Genomic DNA, 24,684 nt, shown 5'->3' with positions numbered 1-24,684 from the left:
TTGAATAAAATTATTGGATTACTGCAGAACTGTGGAGTGCAAGTATCTGTATCTTATCTTTGACACTTTGTGCTTCTGAGATGCAGATATATTTTCTGTGAAAAAAACAAAGGTTATAGAGACGTTAGTTAGCTTGCTATTTTACCCAGACAAAACCATAGATAGTTATAATTATAGTTATATTTATGTTAAGAAACTACAACGCATGGCCTAAAGTTACTTAACAGCCTGAGTTCTAGTTTCTACAGATAAGTATAACTAGAAGTAGAAATATAACTATTGAATTTCTATGGTTTGGTGTGGGTAAAACATCAACCTAACTTCAAGTACCTGTAACTTGTTTTTTTAGTGAAGTTCAATGGTATGTTTTATGTAAACTAATATATAATCACCACACGTTGATACAACAACCACTTGCCATGGCCTTTGGGCGTGGGGGTTGGCCACAGCCTGGCTGTGGCCAGGCCCTGAAGCCAACCCCCTGCATGCACCAAACCCTAGGCATGGCCTTGGGCCATGCGCAGCGGGGGTTTGGTGTGTGTGCGCGAGTGTATTTATTTTTCCCCCACATGGGATTCCTGATCCACAGATCTGGTTTGGTGTTATACTGGGGGCCTTGCTGAGCACCACGATGGATCAGCGGTTCAGCTGGAAAAAGGTCAATTTGTTGCTCATGAGGGGCCCCTCACTGACCACTCCATGTGTCCTATAAGGGTCAGGATACCTCTATCCTGACCCCTTATGTAATGTTTCATTTTTGTTTCGCCTTCCAACCTGAAACTTTCCAAACAGGAGCTGAAGGAACGTGTACACTGGATTTGACAATTTCAAGAAGATGATTCATCAAATGGTGCCAAAGTTATGAGCAAAAACAAAAAACTCTGTCAGTGGTAGAATTGAATCATAGCTAAACTACGCACTGGCTGCTGACTTACTGGAGGTAACAGGAGGGGTAGTTGGCCCCCAAGGACGTTCTTGGGGGCCAACTACCACTCTTGTTACCTCCAGTAAGTCCCACAATGCAGGATTGCTGAGAGTTTTTCGGTGGCCAAGCCCCCTTTCTACGCCACTCTGCAAACACGCCTCCTGGAGCATTACTAGTTGAGTGGTGAAGTCCCCTTTGCTCTTGAGGGTCCTTGGGGGCCAACTACCCCTCCTGTTACCTCCAGTAAGTCCTACACAGTGGAATTGCTGAGAGTTTTTCGGTGGCCAAGCCCCCTTTCTACGCCACTCTGCAAACACGCCTCCTGGCGCATTACTAGTTGAGTGATGAAGTCCTCTTTGCTCTTGAGGGTCCATGGGAGCCAACTACCATTCCTGTTGCCTCCAGTAGGCCCACACAGCTGGATTGCTGAGAGTTTGTCAGGGGCAACACCCCCTTTCTCTACCACTCTGCAAACAAGCGTTCTGGCACACTACTGGTTGGGGGAAGAAGTCCTCTTTAGTCTTGAGGCCCGCAGGAGGCAAGGAGATGTCATTCCCCCCTCCAGCAGTGCACCGAGATGCGCGTTTGCAGAGTGGTTGAGAAAGGGTGTCTGACCTCCGACCACCTTTCAGCAATCCACCTGTGTGAAACTTACTAGAGGTAATAGGAGGTCTTGTTGGCCCGTAAGGACCCTCGGCAGCCAAGGGGACTTCATCCCCCAACCAGAAGTGCACCAGGTGGTGCAATTGCAAAGTGGTACAGAACAGGGCTAGGCGTCCAGCATAGTGCTGGTAGCATTTTCTTTGGTTTTAAATTATAAAGGAAGGATGGCCGTGAGCCCCCCATCCCTAGGTCGCCCTTGGCCCCAGGGACTCCATCCCCCGGGTCCAGGCATTTTTAGAATGGGGAGGGGGCCGCGCTGCCTCCCTTTCGACACTGAGGACCCCATCCCCTGGGGCCTGGCATTACTGTTTTTTGTAATAAAATTTGTTTTTTGAAATTAAAGGAAGGGGGGGCGTGTGGCTCCCTATCCCTGGGCCGACTTTGGCCCTGGGGACCCCATCCCCTGGGGCCTGCCCGTTTTTATAATTTTTTTTAAATAAAAGAAAAAAAAGGGATGGGGCCCACACGCCCCCCCCCCCCCCCCCCCCTCTCCAGGACCTATTTCAGTCCCAGAACCCCATCCCCTGGGGCCTGGCATTTTGTTTTCTTTTTTATTAATAAAGGGCATTTTTGGCATCCCCGGGGCCTGTCCCTTTTTTTAAAACTTCCTGGCGCGATTTCAGCCCCGGTGACCCCATTGCCTGTCAGGGACTGTCCGGGACTATGTCAGGAACACAGTCAGGGACTTGGGCAAGGACTGGGAACAGGGTAGAAAACGTACACAGAGGAGTACAGAGCTGCCCAGAATCACACTGGAAGTCAGAAGAGGATAAGGGATCCAAAAGGTAAGCCCGTACAAGTGAACAAGATCGCTAAGACTCAGAAAGGAAGGGCACTCACAAGGCAATTTAGCATCCAGACTAACTACACCCAGGACGGACATGCAAGACATATATATAATACAACTTTAACAATAAAGGGGAGTGTGGGTAAAGCCCTCAGGAGCTCCACACAGTAAGACTGAAGCTCAGTAAGTTTCTCACACACAATTGCTGCTACAGATACTGACTGCAAATACCCACAAATAGGATTTGTATGCAAAGGCAGGGTCTGTGGAGCTTATACCTATGGTGATGTTATAAATGCAACTCAAAGACCATACTCACAGTGAACAAGAAACACCACCTAGGTAGTCAGCTGTGCCCACGGATCCTGGTGATCAAACAGGGATACGCAAGGCAGGAACAGCAAGGGGGTAGAACTAAACAAAAGCACAATGGACAAGGAGCTAGCAAGGAGGAGTGTTTAACAGAAAAGGAAGGAAATCACAGGGCATAATTGCCAGAAAGCAAGTAGCAAACATACAATGTAATAGAAGCAAGACAGCAGAATAGAAAGACAGCAAACTAGGAACTGGAACCAAGGAAATGGGAAGAAAGGCAGGGACTCGAAAAGGATATACAGAAGGGGAGGCTACAAGGGTATACTTAAATAGTGCAGGTTAAGGAATCAAGAAAACAAAATAGCATAGAACGCAGTGCTGGGGCAGGAACAGGGAATTACTAAAGCTTCGGGAGTCATGGTAGCACAGTAGGCAATGCTAGTTCAGGAACAGGGAATTACTAAGGCTTCAGGAGTCAAGGTAGCACTGCAGGCAATGCTAGTTCAGGTACAGGGAATTACTAAGGCTTCAGGAGTCAAGGTAGCACTGCAGGCAGTAAAGGTTCAAGGAAACAGGAAATAGCTACAGCTCAGGAAACAAGGAGTCATGAGAGCACTGCAAGCAGTGCAAATCAGGAACAAGAAATAGCTGAAGCCCAGGAACAGGAACAAGAATAACTATAGCTCAGGAACTCGGGAAACAAGGCAGCACTGCAGGCAGTGCTAATTCAGGTACAAGGAATAGCTATAGCTCAGGAAACAAGGAACAAGGATTAACTATAGCTCAAGAATCAAGGAATATCAAAAGCTCAGGGAGCACTGAAAACAAGGATCGGTCTCACAGGTACACAGCTACAATTACCAACCTTGGCCTGAAGGGAGCTGGAGCTTAAAAGAGCTCACAGTAATTACATGCATCAGGTGTGAGCAGGCTAGCAGCAGCCAGCCACAGGTGTGCTAAATTCCACCACCCATCCTTGGCCTGGAAGGGTGGAGACGAAGCAGTGAGCAGGGAATTCTAGGTAATGGAGTTTCAGGCATGAGCAGAATGGCTTCCACAAAACCTGGCATGGATTGGGAATGGATGTCAATTTCCAAATAGTGTTCAAATGGCTGGAAGTCAGTGTGGTGGATACAAGAAAGCAGGGGGCAAGTTGTGACATTCCCTGGGGCCTGGCCTCTAGTCTGGATGCCCTAGTCCCACCCAGGGCACCCAGACACTTTGTTGGGGACTGTGGGGGGAGCCGTCCTGTGGGAGCTGGCATTGCTTTTCAACAGAGAGCCTCGCGGCCCCCCTCTTTCAAGTATTTAGCCCCGGGGAGGTGGTGGTCCCCGGCTTTAAAAAAGCCTAGGAGGTGGTCTTGTGAGCCTCCATCCTTGATTACCCTCATGCCCTCTGGGTTTTGGCCCACCGGGGCATTCTTTTTTAAATTTTGCCACACATTTGTGTTTAGAAAATGCTTTTACCCCCAGTGAGGTCTCTGTGTGACCCCCCACCATCTCTGAAGGGTCATGGTATTCCTACCGTGCCCCCTTTTCTTCATTTTTTGCTTTGCTTGTGAAACTCAGCTTCAAGCCAGAGACCCAAGATGGCTGCAAACACTTCCTGGTGTAAGTGTTGGCAGCCAATCAAATTTCAGTTAGGTTTGAATAGGCTGTTGGGCTCACAGATGTCTATCTTTTTTAAACTTAAATATCCAGGGCAAGTGAGGAGAAGCCAGGGCCTCTGCGCATGGAGAAGTGAGGCCCAGAAGGAGAACCAGGTGAAATGCTGGCACAGGGAGCCAGTGAAGACAGCTCCCTGCTGAGTTCACCCCCTTAGAAGTCAGCAGGGTGGTAAACAGTGCTCCAGGTGGCTGAGGCTGGCCATCCGAAACGACAAGAGGCCAAGATTATGAAAATCGGCCCCCGGGGGGCTGAGATATGCCCCCCGGAGGTAGGCGTCCTTTGACTTCTAATCAGACCGACGACGAAGCGCGTGGGGCTCCGCCGCCGGTCTTGGATGTGCCCCCGGGGTAGGTCAGGTCCCATGCTCTGCTCCCACAAGAAAGTGGAGCTGAGGAGCCCCATCGCGCCCCTTGAAGTGGTCTGCGGGGGTGCCAGGAGCCCACCCAGGCCCCAAACAAAAATAGAGGCAGGGGAGTGCCGTCATGCTCCCCTGGACACAGTGAGAGTGCCCCGGGCCCCCCAACTCCAGGCCCCGCTAAAGTCGGGGAGCGCCATCGAGCCCCCGTGAAGAGAAAAGTTGGGGTGCGCCATCGCGCTCCCCGAGAATATGGCCCTGGGGCCAGGGACCCCAACTCCGGGCCTGAAGAAAATGCAGAAGTCCCGTGAAGATTGATCTGGGGGAGGGGCCCGGGATCCCCAACTCCAGACCCCAGTGCAAGGGGAGAAGAGGGGGAATGCCGCCGCAATCCCCCAAGACCCCGGCATCATCTGTGTCTGCCTGCCGTAGCAGGCCGACCGGAATGAAGAGCCAGCTCCCGCGGCAGCATGCAAGGGTGCTGGCCAGTCGGGGGGCAGCGAGAGCAGCCGGGGTGGGCTCCCTAAGCTGCTCTATCATATACCTGCTCGCTAGCGGCCCGGGTGGGACCGGGCCCCCAAAGAACTGAAGTCCCGGCGTGGGGCCCCAACAAAGGCAGTGCAGCTCGGCCTGGAGCAGCGGGAGAGCTGCTTCTGTAATATGCACGCACTGGAGGAAGCACGCCCCATAATGCTTTGTAGAGCTTGGGAAGGCAAACAGAGAAACCCAGCTTGTTTTCCGCGTGCAGTGGCCCCAGGAGGACGGGGTTACCACCAGTTGTGTGACAGTGCAGGGGGAGCTGCAGGAGCAGCGCAAACTCCCCCAGCACAAAAGAGAGGAAAGTCCCCCTTAAGTCTATGGGGGCTTAAAGAAAACAACCCCTCATGGACTCAGCAATGCTTCAACACCAACCTTTGGCTGGAACTTTTGTTCTGCAGCTGGGTGTGGGTGTTTGGGACTACACCAAGGTGTGAAGGGGAAGCCTTTGAGAGACATCCCCCGGAGGTGAAGAGGTGCAATTGCACCAGTGGTGCATTTACATGATGTTGTTTCTTTTGGGGACTGAAAGTCACGTGATTTGTCAAAATCATAAGCAAAGTAGTGTTATGTTGCTAGGCATTCCTGCTAGGGTGTCTGGCCGTAAATGATTAAACCTGTAATTATACCTGTGATGCCTTTTAGGGGCTTAAATTGCATTGCATTATAACTGTTACCAGATATGATAAGTACTGTCATTCTAAGTGATGCCTAAACATGTATTCTTGCTAATGCATTAGGTGAAGAACAACCCAGACTGTTAGCCACTAAGATGTAGAGGTGTGTATGCTGTATGGTCAGTACGAGTCGCTTATTATTATTAGGGAAGTTTATAAAGCACATGGTTACGCTAGAAAGCGTGTCCCCGCGCTACACCTGAAAACTCAGAGCAGTAGTGAGGAGTCGGCTCGATTATCTTGAGAAAAGGAGTGTTTTTAAGTTCTTCCGGAAGCTGGATTCCGATGGGTCTAGGCGGAGATTAAGAGGCAGGGCGTTCCAGCGCTTCGCTGCCAAATGGCGAAAAGAGCGTCCACCCATACGGGCCTTTCTGATCCTAGGGACCACAAGTAGACCTCCGTGTGAAGAGCGCAGAGCACGTGAGGGTGCATACTTGGTGACTAGGTTCTGGAGTGGTGAAGGTGCTTTCCAAGCAAGAATACGGTGACAGGTACAGAGGGCCTTAAATTCCACTCTGCTTCTTACTGGCAGCCAGTGGAGAGTGTGATGGGCAGCTTTAGAATCCGATCTTTTAGGGACTTTTAGGATGAGGCGGGCTGCCGCATTCTGCAATACCTGGAGACGGTTTATTGCCTTACAGGTGGCACCCAGGTACAATAGGTTGCCGTAGTCTAGGCGCGATGTCACGAGGGCGTGTACCAGTGTTCTCCGGGCGGACAAAGGGAGGAGAGCAAGGACCTTGCGTAAGATTTTTAAAACGCTGAAACAAACACCCGCCACTCGGTTTATTTGGGGTCCAAAAGACAAGTCAGCATCGAGCCATACGCCAAGGTTTTTGACTTCATGACGGGGCATAGGTGCCTCCCCCAGACAAGGGGGCCACCATGCCGATGACCAAGCGGAAGGACTCCCCCCCCACCACGAGCACCTCTGTCTTGTTGCCATTTAATTTAAGGCAGTTGGTGGACATCCAGGTAGCAAGGTCTTGCATGCAAGCCTTGAAACTGTCCGAAGCAAGTCCGGGTGCTCGTGAGAGGGAGATAACCAACTGCGTGTCATCTGCGTATGACACAATTTTCAATCCATTACTCACGGCAATCGAAGCCACTGGGGAGACGTAGAGATTAAACAGAGTTGGGCTCAGGGACGATCCCTGGGGAACGCCCTGTCCCAAACCCATGTCTCTCGAGTAGTGATCACCCAAGCGGACTTGAAAGCTTCTCCCAGTCAGGAAGGATTGGATCCATTGGAGTGCAGCTTCAGATATTCCTCCATTGTTCAAGCACTGTAGCAAGTTGGCATGAGCTACAGTGTCGAATGCTGCACTCAGGTCCAGTAGGATGAGGGCCATGGTATAACCCTCATCCGCCCCCTGACAAAGGGCCTCCACCGCTGTTAAGAGTGCGGACTCTGTAGAATGACGGGGACGAAAGCCGAATTGAGTGTCATGTAATAATGCCGCTTTTTCAACGAAGTCCATCAGTTGTAAGTTGACCAATTTTTCGGCTACTTTAGCCAGGTATGGGAGGAGAGAAATTGGACGCAGGTTCTCTAGTTTCTCGAAACTAATGGTTGGTTTCTTCCTTAGGGGTAGAACCACCGCCTTTTTCCAGTCTTTAGGTACAGTCATGGTACTAAAAGACATGTCTAGTAGATGTCTGATGTAAGGTTCTAATACCACTAGACTATACCACTAGACTATCCGCCAGACGTTTAGGTGTTAGTCTGGGTTATGTGTCACCATTGCAGGTATTCCTGTTATAAATGCTTGTTGAGATAATGGGGTAGGTCGCCACTGGGATGGTGCCAGTAGGCAGGGCCCGCACTCCAGGTTATGGTCAACCTACTGCATTAGGGGGCAAGGGATAGTGGTACTAGACCTCACCCCCCTGCGGGAGGGGTAGGAATGTTATGCAATGTCACAAAGTAATTCAAACAGCTTATGCACATTTGTAAATTGTTGCATAGTATTGAGTAATGTGTGTGTGTGTAATAAATATACTCATCCTTTTTATAAAGAAAGTATATACTGGACAATCAATTATTGATTGTTATTTCTGCGTAATTGGTAAATAGCGATTACTAGCCCACACCACTTCCCTTGAGTAAGCCTTAGATTGCTCTGCAATGCTACCCTCTGATAGTCAAGCGCTACAATGGGGTGTTTGGTTCCCAGTGAAGTACAAAAGTAGACATGTTATTTGTGTAGGCCTCACAGATACTGCCTCGTTTTCCATTATTGGTGTCTAGCGGCAGGATCCCATTCTGGTACGCATTTATAGCATTTGATAAGTCCAGTTTTGACACACATTACCTAGGCAGTAATGAGCAAGTGATAGAGCACAATGCTCTGAGAAGGGGTCAAAGGTTTGGTTATGTGAACTAAACATATGGGAAAGGAAAGCCCCGCACACATATATGTAATTAGAAGATATTATGGTTTAAATGTAAGCTGTATTGATATGACTCAGTTTGGTTGATTATCATGTGATGGTGGGATGGTGCTTTCCAGGAAATTATTGCATACAAGTGTTCTAAGCCATATTATACACCTTTGAACCCTAACACTACACACACTACAACTGAATGAGCAGGGTTTCTTCTCAAGAGGTATAGGAGCAGAAACTGATACCCATATCACAGATTGGGGTGTAAGGGTGGATCGGACTTGGGGGGGACAGGAGAAGTAGGGGGTCCTGGGAAATTCCCACGCTTTTGAAGGGCAGGGAGGGTTTCCACAGAAGGGGCCCCAGATATCCTTCCCCCGCTGAAATTCTTCTTGCCATTGGCATAGGCAAAAACCACTGGAAGGGTGGGGCAGGAGGTTTATTAACCTCGGGAAGTAACACCCCAGGGGTTCCCATGGAAGGGGACCCAAAGAAACGTTTCCCATGGTGGGAGGAGGGTGCGGTGGAGTTGTGTGTCAGGCAGGCCCCCCAGGTTAACTGGTGGTGAGGGTGAGCAACCTAGGGGTGGCCCATGGTAGTAGGTGGCCCCAATGGAGGGTAGTTCTTGAGCTAGGGTGTGTAGTGGAAGCCCCTAGGTATTCTAGGTGGGCTAGGTAACTGACCCAGTGGAGATCTGAGGGGGGTAATGGACTCCCTGGATTCCAGGAGAAGGGTTAGATGTGGACCCTGAGGTGTCAGGGTAGGGTAGGTGGTTCAACATAAATAACTTAATAGTAGATGTCAAAATGATGTACCTACAAGACGAACACTTTTAAGGAAAAGGCCAATTTATTTACATTCGTATTGATCAAACCAGTCTCCTCCTCGGCCTATCCTGACGATCCCACATCACACCACACCTAAGGCAGCTCCACTGGCTCCCCATGGAGAAGAGATACCAATTCAAGCTGCGCACCCACGCACACACAGCTCTACACAACCAAGGACCTACCCACATTAACCACCATCAGAAATGCCACCATCAGTCGAGAAGACTACGCTCCCCCTCCCTATTAATTGCTGGCTCTCCCCACATCCACCTAAGCAGAAGCAGAGGATGATCATTCAACCACATAGCAGCAAAAACCTGGAACAGCCTCCCCATACATCTCCGGGCCATCACCTCACTTTCGGAATTCCGGAATGCCCACAAGACCTGTCTGTTCGAATGAGCCCCGAGACCTGCAAGAGCCTCGACACTCTTGTGGGTGATTAGCTGCACTTTTTAAATCATATTTAATTTGATTAATTGATAGTCATTCCGAGAATGCTGTAGGATTGAAGTGCTTGCTTGGTTGGTGATTACTTACCAGTCCTCTGCAGGAATTATCCAACGCCAAATATATGCACTCTGAACAAACTGATACTAGGATGAAGTTCATTTGATTAGATGTGTATTGGGATAAAGCAGTTTATAAGTAGAATGAACTAACAACAGTATTTGTAGACCTACACCTACTGACAATAATAATGGACTATGTAAATTTATATTTGCTTTACTATCAGTCACTAGCCAGTTTTGACCCTGTAAATATATTGATGAATGGTTCGATATTGACGATCTGATACCGTGTAGGAAATTGAGAAAACAATTGGGACAATGCTTTTCATTTGAAGATAAATACAACTTTGGGCAGTTAAAATTTGCTTTATTCACTTATTCAATGCTGATTATCTCTAAGAAAATAAGGCCTCTAGTAGTGCATGGGATTTTATGGATATGACTCTGTTCCTAGGGGAATCAAGTGCATTTTGCGCCACTGTTATACAATCCATCAATCAGGTGGTTTAAAAAGCGTGACTACTTACCCGTAAGGGTCTCAAGGCGCTGGAGAGTTTTGGGGGAGACTGCTGGTCTGTCAAAGGCACTGTGGTTCAGTCGAAGAGGCAGGTATTGAGGTCCTTCCTGAATTGAGGCAGGTGATTGTCTGAGGTGGAGATGTGGAGAGGCAAGGTGTTCCTGGTCTTTGCTGCAAGGTAGGAGAAGGATCTTCCTCCAGCCTTGGCCTTGCAGATGTGTGAGATGGTAACCAAGGCCAGATGGGTGGAGCAGAGGTCTCTGGTGGGTGCATGGAATGGGAGGAGGTTTTTAAGGTAAGAAGGTCCTGTGTCATGTAGGACTTTGTAGGCTTGTGTGAGGAGCTTGAATGTGATTTTTGTGTTGATTGGGAGCCAGTGGAGGTATCTCAGGTGGCTGCTGATGTGGCTGCGGTGGGGAATTTTGAGGATGAGTCTAGCGGAGGTGTTCTGAATGTTCTGCAGTTTCTTAAGGAGTTTCTAGAGTGCGTTGCCGTAGTCGATTCTGCTGCTGATAAGTGCGTGGGTGACCGTCTATCTGGACTCGGCGGGGATCGACTTAGACATCTTTTGGAGCAGGCGTAGCGTGTGGAAGCAGGATGATCAGACTGCGTTGATCTGGCAGCTGATGATGGACGAGGACTTCAGGATGATACAGAGATTCCGTGTATGGTTTGTGAGTGTGGGGGGGTCCAAGTACTGTGGGCCCCCAGGAGTAATGCCAGGCAGATGGGGTTGAACCCATGATGAGGACTTCGGTCTTCTCTGAGTTGAGCTAGAGGCAGCTGTTCTTCATCTAGGTGGCGACAGTTCCATCCTGTCGTAAAAGTTGTTCATTTTTCTTGTTTTTTTAAGAGTTTTATATAGCTCGAATTAGACCTGAGAAATCGGGTATCAGAGTGCTTCACATGACCACCAGTTTTGTTACAGATGGACACAATAATTTTTTTTGGGCACGAGGAGATTAAGAGATTTTCCCAGAATCACAAGATGTTGGGCGTCATTGCCGAGACTCAAACCAGGTTCCCCAGCTTCGAGGTCGACAACTCTAGCTGTAAGGCTACATCCTCTCCCCTAAAAACTGTGTGTTTGTTGGTGAGGGAGAGAATCAACTGAGTTTCATGGGCGTAGGAGACGATGGCTGCGAGCGGGCCATATAGCTGTTGAAGGGAGTGGGGCTCAGGTAGGAGCCCTGAGGCACTCCGAAGCTGATCTCTGTGGGTTCAAAGTGGAATGGTGCTAGTCAAGGGTATGCTTTTGGTAATGCTCTGGATTCCTTGCCATTGCTGAAAAACTAGGGCCCCATTTCTGATTGACCCTTATTGGGCACTAATAACTGCTGCTAGTGTATGGAGCTGCTTTTGTACAGAGCTTGAAATTATGAAGAATTTAACAGCCCCTAATTTGGCCCTTACTATTCGATCACTTAAGAATAGCTGTGCAGATGTACTCGATGGATTCCAAATCAAGTTTGAAAAACAGATGCTAAGTTTTGAGCAGCCATTCATTTACCTTTATTTCAGTACGTGGCTGTCACTTCCAATTTACCTAGAACAAGGACGGGTTTTCTTAATTGGAAAAACAATTAGAAAAAGTATTTGTAAGAAATTGGGTCTCTAGTTGGCAGAGGTATGCACCCTGTCCAAAATCCTAGTCAGGGTAAGTCAGTTACACACCATAAATTAGCCTGTGCTCACCTTCTGGTAGCTTGGCACAGAGCAAGCAGGCTTAACTTAGGAGGCAATGTATAAAGTATTTGTGCAACATTTATTACAGTAAAAAAGTGAAAACAGCGAAAACACCACATAAAAAGAGGGTAGTTGTCAAATTGTATGTCACAGGTCTACATTGTAGCCCACTGTACCAAACAGACATGCAATGCGTGTGAATTTGAGATGCTTGCCTTAGTGGAAACTTCCAGTCATGGTATAGGTGCTCTCTTTCACTGGAAGTGGGTCATTCTTTGATAATTGCAGTCTGTACTACAGTGAATATTTTCTCAATCGGAGCAAATTGCTCCTCTGCAGAAGCGTATAAATGTTACTCATATGTAATAGGTATGGTCTGTCCTTTATTGTACACAACATATGTATATCCCGTTTGCCTAGGTACTATTCTAATCACTAAAATTAATGTGTTATGCAGTGTCTGCAAATGTAATGTAGCAATTATATATCTCTGTAAGTCTTTGAGTATTTGTGTAGGTTCCTCTTTCCAGTCCTTTCTGAAATTTGTGGGTGTAATCAGCTGATATAGATTATTACTCTGTTAGTATTAATTGGCAAATGTGTCCTGCCAAAATTCAAGAAACCCATCAATGCTTTTAATTCTTTTTGGGCATTATGGTGCTCAAGTGTCATGCATTTCTCCAAGTGTGTGTCCTTTCCCTTTACTGGTTAATTCATATCCTAGAAAAATTCCATTCAAAAAGCTTATAGCTTATTTTGGATTTCTTGAAATTCAATTTGTCAACTGCTTCTGCTAGCACAGTAACTATAGTGTCCCCATGTTACAAATGTTCTTCCAAATCAATATCTGTCATATGTTTGTTACTGGCATAGGGGACTATACCACTTAAAGTGCATAGCAATATCTCTATTGTCCGTGACGAAAACAGCCCTGCACTCTACTTTATTTATATCATAAGGAAGTTGGGCAAAGTCAAATTGAATTCCTCGCTGGGTAAATATGATGCTGGTACCAAACTTTGTGTAAAAAATCAATTCGCCATGTCTAATGTCTTTTAGTGTGTTAATAGCATTATTAGTCCTGTGCAGTGTGTATTTTGTACTGCATAGGTTTTGCAATATGAATTCAACTTGTGATAATCGAATACATTTCCCCAAGACTTATCTAGCTTCAAGATTGGATAAATGGGAATATTCATTGTTGATGGACATAGCACTACTATTCCCTGGTATTCTAATTCACCTCTATTTTCTTTAAGATCCTTCTGAGCCTCTGGGTTTATTTGCTGTTGTTTTTGAACCTGTGGTTCATCTCTTAAAATAATTACATGGGGTAGTGCACCTTTATCCCACTGGGAACCCAACACAGAAAATAGTCCCATTATAACTGCATCCCCTAATGGTGCCAATCCCCTTCCACTAGTGTTTATCATAGGAATCAATTGAGTCCTAAATATTATTGAAATTGTTCTCTCAATCGCCACTGCAGTTTGTATTCAAACTTTGTGCAATAAATCTGGTTCTTTTAAAAACCCATCCTCTGTTTCTATTTGTACACACTCACAAGTCTCCTCCACAATCAAGTGGGGTTTGAATTTCTGGTGAACTATGGTTATTTTCGATGCTCCATCTGGTATGGCTACTGTCCATGTTCCATTATTCAATTAAACTTTCTGTGATTCATCTTTTTTTCTTGCTACCGCTGCTTTTCTCTTCTGAAAAAGTGATTTTGAGGGTCCTGGCTGTCATCTGTCTTCTCCCTGCAGATAGGTCGGTCCCTTATCAGGTCCTGGGAAGAACCGGCACCTTTACTTGCTTTCTCATTTCCATGATACTGTGAACATAAGAATAGCATTCTTCAGAAGACTGATATCTCTCTGGAGCCCTTATTTCCTTCTATCTCTCTTTTTAAATCCTCTATGTACTTCATCTTTTAAAATAAATTGTTAATCCTTTTTAATCCTTCTTAAATCCACCCCAGAATATGATAATCTCCCCTCAGGATCATCGGTGTTCTGGCTTCATTTCTTTCTGAATAGTCTTATTCACTGCCCTTGTTTTCCATTGGGGTCTCTGCGGTCTCACCTGTAAGGTATCCCACCCTATGAGGTCACAGACCTCCATCTGATCATTTGGAGTTGCAGTATATCTTTGAAGAATTGTCAATAATGATGCTTCACTTTTAATATAAGAACTATCTCAGCTACTGTGTCTATATTCCTTGCAAGATTCCTCCCTAACGCCATTTCAAGTGAAGCTTCATTCTCTTCCTGACTCTATTTTAACACTTCTGGCAACTCTGCACTGAGCACATTTTCCCATGACTGACACTGTTGTATATTTGGTACCACACCCACTGGTAATTTTCAATGTTTGTCCTGTGGAGTAGAATGGCGAAACATTGCTTGTAGCTGGTAGGTTTTTCTTACTAACCAAAATTATATTTTGTTCCATTTGATTGGCTAACACCTCATTACTGCATTTATCGTTAGTGGTTTAATAGTAATGGCTTGTATTTTTTTATTTGTTTGCACAGTCACCATCATCTTGGTACCTCAGTGTTGTAATACGTGCTGGCTTAATTGCATGTGTATATTCTTAATCTCAGTGAGCATTTCCATAGGTCTTGTTCTGGATATGATGTGTATGTAGCTAGAATATACCAAGTTTGCTCTGGCATTGCAAGTGGTCCTAGGAGTACCCTTTCGTACGACATAGGGGCGTTTCCCTGATACAAAGTTACATTTTAATGTGTGTAAAAGGCACATCAGTATACACAAATGCATAATACTGAGATGGAGAGTCAATCTCAACATACTTTGTGAGTAGCCCTCCTGCATCCAAACCTTCAAATTCAATTCAGCAGTAAAATGCTGCCATAGTTTAGTCTGGATATGATCTAAACACTAATTCTGCTTCATTCCCTTTTAATGGGAATCTCCTAACTGTCAAATGAGCAGTAAAGACTTGAGGTAAATTTTCTGGAATATCTACCATCTTTACCTCAACCTCCTCTGGATCTCAAGCCGTTGTTTAAAAAGATTCAAACATGGTTCTCACAAAAAGGGCTAACCCTTTGCATGTGTTAGGCGCCTAACAAATCTCAGTGGGATTAGGGTACACCTCTTTAACTTTGAAAAGGATCATATAACATCTTAACAACGGATGTCTCTCAACTACTTCCGGGTCTTAGATTTTCAAAAGGTTCCTACATTTTGAGCCACACACCATGTTGTGAACCACCTCAAATTAGGCATGCACATCCCAGAAATGTGATTTCTGGTTTTACTCTCATGACAGAAAAAATGTAAACAAGCATTGAAATGTATAAACCTCACACTAATTCTGGCCAAGTGCAGAATTTACACAATGTGAAAGTCAACAACTGTCCCACGCATAATAACTTGGACAAGAGATTTGAGAACCCCACAAATCAGATGGCATATCTGAAAAGATTTACTTCCACCCAAGGGGTCTTGCTTTTAGCGTCCCATTCAGAGAAGAAGAAAACGGACAGGTGTATCTCACTCTTTTATATGGCAAGTTAGGCTCATCTAGATCCAGAGTGTTGTCAGCAAGGCATCTCATCTAGATCCAGAGTGTTGTCAGCAAGGCATCTCATCTAGATTCAGAGTGTTGTGAGTAAGACAGCCCTGCAAGAGAAGCTTATAGCTGTAGGGGTAATTTCTAGATGCATGAATACCTGGCCGGATACCTGAAAGAGTGAAAACACACAGCAGTCGATGTTTTATAATAATGGTTTAGTCATTAAGTACATTGTGATAGTGTATCAGAATAGTGAAAATTGTAATGTCACCAGCCATAATATAGAATAAGATGAACATTGGAAAAACCCTAAGCGTTTCATATCACATAGCCCAGCTATCTGTAATATTAATGTGTAAACTCTACTATTGCCTATATTATCATCCACCTCACCGGAACAAGACCAGACTCTGGAATAAACCCTGATCTGACAAGAGACATTACTTCCCAGGATCATAAGAGCCACTATTAGTAACAATTTATTTGATAAAAGAACAAGGCAAGGTATATGTGTTTTTAGAAAGAGATTATGTTTAGTTCGATAATGTAATTAGAAGGAGAATGTGTCTGAGTTAGTCCGTAGCTAATTGTGTATAACTGTTTTATAGAATTTGTGAGAGAAAATCCAATAGAACTGGAATAAGCATGACAGAACACTCCAGAGAACCACTGTGCAGAGACACTCTGTTTGAAAGAGGATCTCTACTTTTCTTTCTCATTCTATTCCCCCTTTTCCATTCTGCGTCATCATGGTTGAGTATTGTTCAACTCACTCTGGAAAGTGCAGTCAGGCATTGGAGGTCTAGCAACATGCATTGCTCCCGGTGGGCCAAGTAATCACAGGTTGGTCAATCTGAGTGCCTGTTTTCTAATGTGTGCCTGACGGTGAGTAACCTGGCCAAGTAGACCTTCCACACTTGACTCTCAGTGGTAGTGAGGGTTGAGTAGTCCAAGGATTCTCAGGGAGGAGGTAGGTGTAGGGTGAGAGCAGGCTTACCACTCAATATACATGCAGCAGCCACAATAAATCAATGTCCAGCCACATGCTCAGTTTTATAAAAAGTAGAATTTATACATACACAAAATGAAATAGGGTACACACTAAATAATAGCACACTCTTCATAAATTCTGTATTCTAGCGCTTCCCAGTGTGGGCTCCAGCGTCCCGCTCTTCTTACTACAGACTGGGGTTATTGCTCATTTACTTGAAACAACATTCAGGCTAGGCCCGGATAAAGAATGCGAGTTTTAGAAATCCCACTATGGTTATTTAAAGTCAAAAAGTATCCCAGTTTCTTCTGCGCTTCAGTCAGAGCAGACTTCCACCAGAAAGTAATCTGTGACTCGAGGTGCAGTCCTACCTGCTCAGACTGGAGACGAAATAGAAGGCCCAGGAGCGATAAGTGGTCGAGTTCAGCTTGTATTGGAGATGAGCAACAGTCTTATCATGGCCAGCATAGGGTCTGAACCTCCATGGCGCTCCTCCGTTGTTGCGGTAAGAACTGTCTGCATCCAATGGCTTATAGGGTTGCTACTCCAGTAGTAGCTCTGGTCTCATTTGCACACAGTTCACAGGCAGCAACCCTGAACTTCCTCCCCGGCCACCATCTGGTATACGGGTTCACACCCTAGGCACTCAAGGTAACAAGCCTCATAATATTACAACACTTCAATCAATCAATCAATCAATCAATCAGGGGCTTATAAGGTGCGCTACTCACCCGTGAGGGTCTCAAGGCACTGGGGGGAGAGGGGGCAAGCTCCAGGATCAGTCGAAGAGCCAGGTCTTGAGGTCTTTCCTGAACTTGTGCAGGGTCGGGGAGCGTCTGATGTTCACGGGGAGCTAGTTGCATGTCTTGGCTGTGATGTAGGAGTAGGTTCTCCCGTCTGTTCTGTTTCTGCGGATGCGGGGGACCTCAGCCAGGGCGAGGTCGGCAGAGCGGAAGTTCCTCTTGGGTATGTGAAAGGATATTCTCTCATTGAGGTATTCGGGTTCGATGTTGTTGAGGGATTTGTAGGCGTGGGTGAGGAGTTTGAAGGTGACCCTTTTCTTGATGGGGAGCCAGTGGAGGTCTCGTAGGTGTTGGGTCATGTATTCGTGACGTGGTGTCTCGAGGACGAGTCTGGCAGCAGCGTTCTAGATGGTTTGGAGTCTGTGTAGTAGAGTTCTGTTGATTCCGGCATATAGGGTGTTGCCATAGTCCAATCTGCTGGTTATGAGCGCATGGGTGACGGTCTTTCTGCAGTCGGGGGGGATCCACTTGAAGGTCTATCAGAGGATGCGCAGGCAGTTGAAACTGGTGGAGGTGACGGCGTTGATCTGGTGGTTCATGGAGAGGGAGGAGTCGAGGATGATGCCAAGGTTTTGTGTGTGATCTGTAGGAGTGGGTGGATTTCTGAGGGCGGAGGGCCACCAGGTGTCATCCCAGGCAGAGGTGTGGGGTCCGAGGATTAGGATCTCGGTCTTCTCAGATTTGAGTTTCAAGCAGCTGTCCTTCATCCAGGCTGCCACATTCTTGATTCCTTCCTGGAAGCAGAGTCTGGTGTCTTCAGGATTCTTTGTGAGTGAGAGGATGAGCTGGATGTCATCGGCATAGGCTACAATGCTAAGTCTATGCTGTCTAACGATGGCGACGAGGGGGGCCATGTAGATGTTGAAGAGCATCGGGCTGAGCACTGATCCTTGGGGTACTCCGCAGTTGATGTCGGTGGGTTCGGAGAGGAAGGGAGGTAGGGAGTCTAATCCTCTGGGTTCTGCCAGAGAGGAAGGATTGGATCCAGTCGAGGGTGGCTCCTTGTATCCCCGCATCGTGATTCGTGAAGTCTGGCTGCGAGAGTGCGATGAGAAACTGTGTTGCAGGCTGCGGAGAGGTCTAGAAGGATGAGGATGTGTGTCCCTGGTCGATTAGCATGCGTATGTCATCCGTGGCGGCGCGGAGGGCAGTCTCGGTGCTATGGTTGCCGCGGAATCCAGACTAGGAGGCGTCTAGGATGGAGTTCTCTTCGATGAAGGTGGTCAGCTGGGCATTCACGAGTCTCTCGGTGACTATGGACACGAAAGAGACGAGAGAAATGGGCCGGTAGTTTTTCAGGTCAGTTGGGTCGGCCATGGGTTTCTTGAATAGGGGTTTAACGTCCGCCTGCTTCCAGTCGTCTGGGAAGATGCCGCACATGAAGGAGGTGTTGATGGTCAGTCCTAGTTCGGAGGCAATGGCGGCGGCGGCCCTGTGGAATATGTGCGGTGAGGAGAGGTCCATTGGGGCTCCTGAGTGGTTTTTTTTCAAAGTGGCGGTGATGTGTTCGACGGTGGCGGGTTTCCAGGCCATGATGGTTGGCTTGTCGGCAGCGTTGGGGGGGGTGTTGTCCGTCATCGGTTCGCTGAAGTTATCGTAGAGGGCCTTGATCTTCAGATGGAAGTATGAGCTCAGCTTGTCGCAGAGTTTCTGGGAAGGGGTGATGTCTGTGGCTTTGCTGGGGGGTTTTGTGAACTGTTGTATGACGTTGAACAGCTCCTTGGCATTGGTCTCGTTGGTCTGGACTTTGTCTCTTATGAAGGTCTGTTTGGTGTCTCTTATGCGCTGGTGGTATTCCTTCAGGGCACTTCTGTGGTTGTTCCGTGCTTCCGTGGTTTTCTGGTTTCGCCAGGTTTTCTCTAGGCGCCTGCAAGAGCATGTGGCTTTTTGTAGTTCTGTGGTAAACCAGGCGACCTTCAGAGGGCGTTGTTTGGCGGGGTGGTGGAGGGGTGCGAGCTTGTCGGCGCAGCGGGAGATCCAGCAGTGAAGTGCTGTGGCTGTGGAATTGGTGTCGGTCATGGTGCTGGGGGGGGTCTTGGAGGAAGTTGGAGCTGAGGAGTTTCTCTGTGACCTTGCTCCAGCTCCTTCGTGGTGGTCGCGATGCGGGCTTGGGTGCGGAGGTGGTGTTGAAGGTGAAGTGGACGGAGTGGTGGTCTGTCCAGGGGGGCTGAGTAGTGTGGCTGAAACAGATGTTTGTTCCTTGTTCACAGGGAGACAGCTCTATCTTTACCTCAGGGCTGCGCCAGTGCGACCGCCCTTTAGCTTCACCACAGCCCCCACCTGGTATACAGGGGACGCAAGCCACACACTTAAGTAGGCGTCCCTCTTCGGGTCACAGCACTGCAAAGGGCAACAGCCCTATCTTCACCACACTGCTGCATCAGGGCGACAGCCCTTAAGATTCAATCAGCGGGATCCCCACCCCTTGTCCTCACAGGGTCCTCTGGTCTTGGGCCAGGCATAAGCTGGTGCTCCAGGCTTCGGGTGAGTGTTCTTTTTTTTTTTAATCTTCTGGGTTATGTCCCTTCACCAAGAATGGGAAACTGCCAGACCCTCAGTCCCCAGTTCCTGTCACAACCATCAGAACTCCTGCTGAGCTGCTCTAACATGAGTTACATCTTCAGTGTGACAATTTGGGAGTCTCAAGCTCTATTTTTATAACCCATTTACAGACACAAATATGATATATTGTCTCTGAAGTTAATATTCTGGGGGTTGCCCATTTTGAGGTACTAATTCCTCTGCCTTTCTGTTGTGCTCTTCCTCCAGAAAGAAATCCATCACAACATGAGCTGTCAAATTGTTTCCACTTTCTCAGTAGGAACTGTATGTTTGTTTGGAGGACGTAAACATTGGGATGGTGCTAGACTGATTCCATGCACCCCTTCTGGATATGTTGTACGAAATGTTCTGCTAACTCACAGTGACCCCATGATTACCCCTAAACCTAGACAGGTAACCAGTGGTTTGGGCAACCTCAGAACATGGCAACAATGACTTCCCAAGGGATTGTGGTAACAGATATAGAACCCTTTTGCTCAGTCACTCAAGCATACTCAGGAAGATATCTAAGAAATACACAAAGGGGCGTTTCAATATTTATTGAACCATTGTGATTCTTGGATAGAATACTTGTGCTGCAATTATTAATAGATTGAAGCATATGAAAGTGATTAGCAATATGAGGACAGTGAAAAGGATAAATAATTCCACCATTGTGATGAAGCAGTATATATATGCTGCCATATAAGTACTGTGTATAGTGTACATGTACCATGCGCAACCTTACTTCGTTTCTTAGGGAAGATGTTCTGCCAAGAATCCCCTACTGGATGATCTAACTCCCCATTACATGAAGTTAAATGTGTGCATGTCCCCATCTTGGTCACAAGTTGGACCTCCTTCCTCGCAGAAGGTAAACAGTAATCAGCTGGGCTGAAATTCCGACAACAACGACCTCACAATGATAGCATAGTGCTCCTCTGATTTGAACACGAAAATGCCTGTTTATTTATAATAACCGTATCCATGCTTCTGTGTCGAGCCTTCAGCCAGGCTGACATTGTTTATTCTCTTGTTATAGCCATGTTGCCTCCTGGACAAATAATAAACAATGATATTTGCCCAATGCGTGTTCAGGCCTTTTTCTAAGTGTTCAAGGTGTCGTGATAGTGTACTTACGAAGTGGACTTTGTAAGTAATGTGGATTCAGAGAAAGTAATTCTGCACTGCCACGTAAGTAAATGTGTGTCAAAAGTCACTGTGTAGGAAAGAAGGCAACTTAAGAAACGTGTGCATGTAAAATAACAGTGATTCTTTCTGAGCCAAACCTAGCCACATTACGAAGTGTCTCCAAATCTGATAGCCACAAACACAGGCCACAGGAGTAACTAGAGGATCAGACCAGGATGTCAGTCTTGGTGATATGTGTAGGGCTGCGTGCTCCTGGAAACCTTTGTCAGTTACTGCAGCCATATTGTTTGTCCTGAATTTTTTCCTGTTGTGAACATTAAGATATATAAGGAATTATCCTATTCTTACACGGTATGAGATTGGTGTTTTAAGCCCCTAAATCCCTTGGTCCTTACGTTAGCATTTTTCTTTTCCACCTATTTAAACATCAGAGATATACTGTTGAGCTGCATTGCTGTTAGCACCCCTTTAGGAAAGAAGTACATACAATCAGTTTGACAATCCCAAACTCCCTTCTAGTGTGTAGTACCTTTTCCCACCAATAACCTTTTATACTTATTCTAGAGATTGGGGAGGTTGTGCAATGACTTATTCACTCTTGACATCTTGTTTTCACAACAATTAATGTTTTCTATTTCACATTCAATAATGTAGTTCGTTAAGTGCGCTACTCATCCGTGAGGGTATCAAGGCGCTGGGGGTGGGGTACAAGCAGCTCCATATGTCATCCAAAGAGCCAGATCTTGAGATTCTTTTGGAAATGGCCGGGCTTTGTCTGATGCAGAGGGGTAGTTCGCTCCAGGTCTTGGCAGCGATTTAGGAGAAGAATCTGCCATCTGCTCTGGCCCTATAGATGCGGAGGGCCGTGGCTAAGGCTAAGTCGGCAGAGCGTAGGTTTCTCTTGGGGTCGTGGAAAGAGATTTGTTTGTTGAGGTATTGGGTTCCGGTGTTATGGAGGGCTTCGTAGGAGTATGTGAGCAGTTTGAAGGTTATTCTTTTTTCGACGGGGAGCCAGTGGAGGTCGGGGAGGTGTTGGGTGATGTGGTCATGTCGTGGGATGTCGAAGACGAGTCTGGCTGCGGCATTCTGGACGGTATGGGGTTTGCAGAGGAGTTTTTGTTGATTTGTAGTGTTTCCATAGTCTAGTCTGCTGGTGATGAGTGCATGGGTGACGGTCTTCCTGGAGTCGGGGGATCCATTTGAAGATCTTGCAGAGTATACGGAGGGAGTTGAAGCAAGTGGAGGATACAGCATTATCTGGCAGTTCATGGTGAGTGAAGAGTTGAGTATGATGCCTAGGTTGCTAGCATGGTCCGTAGGGGTGAGTGTGTTTAGAGGGTGGGGAGCCACCAGGTGTTGTCCCATGTGGAGACGGTGAAGCTGAGGATGAGGACTTCGGTTTTCTCTGAGTTGAGCTTTAGGCAGCTACTGCTCATCCAGGTTGCGACGTCCTTCATTCCTTCTTGAAAACTGCGTCTGGTGATGTTGGGTTACATGGTGACGGAGAGGGTGAGCTGGCTGTTGTCGGCTTTTGAGACTATGTTGAGTCCGTGTTTTCTGACAATGGTTGTAAGGGGGGCCATGTAGACATTGAAGAACGTGAGGCTGAGGGAGGACCCTTGGGGTACTTCGCATCTGATCTCTGTAGGTTCAGAGAAGAAAGGGTGGGAGTCTTATTCTTGGTATTCTGCCTGAGAGGAAAGATAGAATGCAGTCTAAGGCTGTTCCCTGGATGACGGCGTCATAGAGTCTGGCAGCTAGTGTGCAGTGGGAGATGGGTTGAAGGCTGCTGATAGGTCTAGGAAGATGAGGGCTGCTGTGTGTCCTTGGTTGAGGAGGGAGCGGATGTTGTCTGTGGCGGCTATGAGGACAGTTTCTCTGTGCTGTGGTTGCTGCAGAATCTGGGATGAGAGGTGTCGAGGATGTTGGTTTCTATGAAGTGTGTGGACGACTTTCTCAATGACTTTGGCAGCGAAGGGGAGAAGAGAGATGGGCAAGAAATTCTTGAGGTCAGTCAGGTCTGAGGAGTGCTTCTTGACAAGAGGTTTGACTTCGGCGCGTTTCTAGTCGGCGGGGAATGTGTCGGTCTTGAGGGAGCAGTTGATTGTTCGTTGTAGTTTGGGTGCGATGGCGGTGGTGGCCCTGTGGAAGATGTTCAGTGGGCAGGAGTCAGTAGGTGCTCCGGAATGGATGCTTTTCATAGCCTTTGCGGTGTGTTCTGTGGTGTGAGGGGTCCAGCTGAGCAGGGTCTGCTGGATGGCATCGCTGGTGGGGGGTGTTGGGTCAGTGCCATGGTCTTGGTTGTCAAAGTTATCGTAGAGCATCTTGATCTTGTGGTGGATGAAGGAGCTGAGTTTATTGCAGAGGTCATGGTAGGGAGGGACATCTGTAGTTTTGCTGTTGGGTCTGGTGAATTCCTGTATGATGACGAAAAGTTCCTTGGAATTGTGGGAGTTGGAGAGGATTCTGTCTTGGATGAAGTGTCTCTTTGTTGATTTAATGAGTTGGTGGTGTGACGTGGTGGCAGCCTTGAAGGCCGAGCATGCTTCTGGGGTTTTGTTGTTTCTCCACGTTTTCTCCAGTCGTCGGCAAGAGCACCTGGATTCTCGGATGTCAGTGGTGAACCAGGTGGCTTTCGCGTTGTGTTGTCTGGCGGAGTTCTGGAGGGAGACGAGAGTGTTAGTGATCCATTGGTGGAGGTTGTTTGTTGCTATGTTGGTGTCTGTCGTAGTAGGGGGAGGAGTGCAGCGGAGATGAGGTGTTCTTTGGTGATTTTGTGCCAGTTTCTGCGTGAGAAGCGTGGCGTGCACTTGTGGGTTTCAAGAAGAAGAAATGGACGCAGTGGAGGTCCGTCCAGAGCGGTTCCGTGGTGTGGCTGTAACAGACATTGTATTGCTACCTACAAATGGGTTGAGCGGGGAACCGATTTGTGATTTTATAGTTTGTCATAGTTTGAGTCTGCTCTAACCCCCTTTGACAAACTGTGAGAATTCATCCAGTAACCCACAATTTGGCATGTGTGAATGTTTTAAGCTGGATAGACCAAAAGATATTACCAGCTCTGCAACCAATTTATAATTATAGTGCGGGATCCTCACTGGGGCATTTGGTTTTCGCACTGGGGCTTGTTTTAAACATGTTTGGTGATAATATTGTAAGTCGATAGACAATATTCAACGTGTGTTCTCCCTGATGTCCCAATTCAAAACATTATGTATGAGAATGTTGCCGTCTCTGTCCTGCGACCTTTCAATTGTTTGTTGCAAACCTGCTATACATACATTTGATAAATTAAACAAAAGGAGAATGGAATAAAATGCAATTAAAGGCTGGTGAAAATGAAAAACATTTTAAGGGGCTACTAAATTACATTATGAAAAATGTGGGTTGGAAATTGTGTTTTCTCTCTTTTTACTTGCCACGTTTAGTGTTATTTCACTTCAGCACCAAGTTTTTCCATGTACCTTAGAAGATGTGTAATACATAAATCTCTTTCTGCATTTAGGTGACACAATTGAGAATGCAGGATGGCACTAATAAATGTCAAAACATTTAAGGTTGAAGGGTAACTTTGCATAAATGCAGGCCTATAACAATGATTTATTTTGATGATATGTTACACGTTACCCCAAGTCTCTAATCATGGAATCCTTAAAAGATAATATACAAGCTTCTTGTAGCAATGCACCACGAGTGACTCGGGGCCTGGGGCTCATTGCCTGATGCCCACTTGGCCTCTCTACCGCATCTCACTCACTTTTGAATAAATATTGTGGCCCATACAGTATTGCT

Source organism: Triturus cristatus, chromosome 6 (genome assembly GCF_964204655.1).
Source record: "Triturus cristatus chromosome 6, aTriCri1.1, whole genome shotgun sequence".
NCBI classification, from domain to species: Eukaryota; Metazoa; Chordata; class Amphibia; order Caudata; family Salamandridae; genus Triturus; species Triturus cristatus.
Note: the sequence above shows the minus strand (reverse complement) of the source record.